We start from the raw sequence: 3,144 nt of genomic DNA on the forward strand, positions 1-3,144 counted from the left end.
GTTAGAAATTCATGACTAGTGTGGCCTGGTGTGTCCTGTTTAAGACTTAGAAACCTGTGTGTATGATAACTTAGAAAAACAAGAGAATTGGGATGGGAAAGTTAATGTTCATGTGGTCGGATAAGACTGTTGATGTATCTTCCAGGCTCGCTCCCGTGGTTGGTGTCGCCACCGGGGGTGGTTTGTAGGGCTAAAGTGAAGTGTGTACATCACTTTGGTCAGTGGGAATTTATTTCGTCACCCGAGTTCTGTTTGAAGTTCGGACCAGGCAGAAACGGATTGCGTGCAGTCCTCTAGGCCGCATGTGTAGCGGGATTAAATGCAAGTAGAGGATTTATGAACAGTCAGTTATCCGATGACAGGAGCGTTGACTCTGTGTGAGATGTGACCAGTGACCTGTTATAGAATGGCTAGTTACATGACCTTGTTTCTTGGCTAGATATGATTTCTTGTGAGATACGGACCAGTTATATTTCTTTTCATACATAGATCGGGGTTAATATTTAATTATCTACAATTCGAGACATATGGTATATACATGAGGGTTTCCTTGTTTGGATTATTTCGCTCGACGTACTACGTCTCGAGTTGTAGATTTTTAAGTATTAAGTCCAGCTAGTGTATGACCCTGTACTTGGATGATTATTTCTGATCGTTAGCTGCATGATCGACTTGTTACTTTTGGTTGATTTCCTTGGATTTATTCTGATTATTCTATTTACTAGTAGTAAATTTTATTTAGATTATTGGTATTTTAGTTGTATGTTTCCATTGTTATTATCATTATTGCATTGGTCGCACGACCGTTCTATTTTTCCTTTTGGGATCTTGCCGTGTGCCATGCACCCTGACGTACACCTGTTTTCTCTGGTGTACGTCAGACTTAGAAGAAGAATAGGTCCAGTTGGGAGATCGCCAGGAGCTAGAGGATTCTCAGCATGAGTGCATTGCTGACATAGCAGAAGAAGAAGCCGAAGCTTAGTCATTCCTTTCAGTTGTTCTGTAGCACATTCATCTCCTTTTGATCAGTGTATTTTTATATTCTCCAGTATTTCATTCAGATAGTTTTTATATAAGGGCACGTTTTGACCCGAATATTATGTCTCGGATGTTATCCTATTTGTGATATGTATATTTTTTGTTCTGAGTTGTTTATTATATTCTTGCTACTATGATCGGGGACTTGTGCCTTCGTTTGTATTTCTTGACGCTTAGCGTATTAGATTGAGAAGACGGGGTCTAGCACTTATCTCTCCTCAGTCTAATACGTCGCGGGCTTGCTCGCGTCCTGATTCCCTGGTATTTTGGGAAGCGGGGCGTGACATGAAACCTTCGTATTGTGAATTTGCATAACTACTGAAACAGAAACCTTGCACAATATTAGTCATTAAATACATGTAAAGGAGAACAATCAGTCAAAATTAAAGTTGATTCCTTTATAAAAGTAAATTTTAACAATTCTCATAATTCTAATAATTCTAAACTATATCAAAATTTTAACAAATAAAAATTAAGTTGATTCCTTTAAAAAATAAAAATAAAAAACATTCACTAAATAGATTGAATTAAAGAGTTGTCCAATTATGTGTTTAAGACAGTAATTAACGAAACTAAAAGATTGATAAAGTACCTGAGGGCGCCGGCGGTGAGGTCTGGGACTGCGAAGAGATCGGCGGAGATCGGCAGCTTATTTGGATTACGAAGATGTAGGAAGTGCCGCCAGCGCTTGGGAAGGAGGTGCCACCGGTGCTTGGGGAAGGAAGGCCACATGCGCTTTGGGAAGGAGGGTCGTCCGGCGCTGGGGTAAGATGGTGTCGCCGGCTTTTGGGGAAGGAGAGCACGGGATTGCTTGGGGAAGGAGGGCAGCGGATTTTGTGGAATAATTAGGAAAAGGAGATATTAATCAGGAGAGATTTGTGATTTTTACAACTAGGACCCTCATTTTTATAAATTCCCTCCCTCGAAAATCTGTTACTTCTATGAATAAGTGTCCAGCGAATAACAACTTGACACGTGGCGACAGCGTAGGAAATTTCCTACGCTGCTAGAAAAATTGTTACAAGGTCTTAAACATAAATATATCAATAAGATATATATCAAAAACAAAAATATTCCAAAAATGAAAATCAAATATTCAAAAATCAAAAATCAAATGTTTAATCAATAAATCCAAAAATTCATAAATTTTCACACATAAATCATGATTGATTAAGAACATAATATAATTAAAACATGTTTGATCAATAAATCCATAAAAAAACATCATTTTTTAAGAGTGTAAGACATGATTAAGCAAAAATTAATCAATGGATGTACATGCCTAATCCACCTCTTACACACCAAAATACTTTTTTGCAAAGAGGTTAGGTAAAGATGTCCACTAATAGAGATTTTGAATCATTATAAATAAGGGACATATCTTTCCTATCTATATGATCACACAAAAAAATGTCAAAACATGTATGTGTTTCATCCATAAAAGATCAAAAGAATTATGCTTAGGATAAAACAAACCAAGGTCTATTATACCATTTTTGACAAGAAAATTAGAAAGGCAATCATGTCAAGCTCTTAAAACTTGTTTCAACCAATGTAAAAACTTTTAGCACCCGGTAAACGTGATTTGAAAGAAAGGATCAAGAATTCTGGGAGGGTTGCTCAACATAGACCTCTTCATTTATAAAATCATTTAGACAAGCATTTTTAACATTCATTTTAAATGGTTTGAAATTTTTAAGACAAACAAAAGCTAAAAACATTTGAATACGCAAAATATGACTACATCCTTGCAACTCGTTACAAAGGTTTCGTCATAGTGTATACTTGGCTACCATTTTAGCTTAACAATCATAATATGTGTAGGAGGTAAAATGGTTCTTCTAAAGATTCGTATTGATAAGAATGGCTTATTACAAATCAAGAATCAAATTACAATAGAAGCGAAGAGAATGTTCTTCTTGTTTAACGTGGGTTCTTCGGCAGCGATAGGACACTCCCCTCGAATGCTCACGCCGAGTTTGCTTCCCTTGGATGATACGATCAAAGTTGCAGATGAGCTTTAGAACGCAGTAGAAGTTTGTTCGCGGAAAAAATCGTAGCTTTCTTCATTGTTGATATCATTGCTATCTCAGTTAACAACTTTAT

The sequence above is a fragment of the Asparagus officinalis genome, chromosome 2 (genome assembly GCF_001876935.1).
Source record: "Asparagus officinalis chromosome 2, Aspof.V1, whole genome shotgun sequence".
NCBI classification, from domain to species: domain Eukaryota; kingdom Viridiplantae; phylum Streptophyta; class Magnoliopsida; order Asparagales; family Asparagaceae; genus Asparagus; species Asparagus officinalis.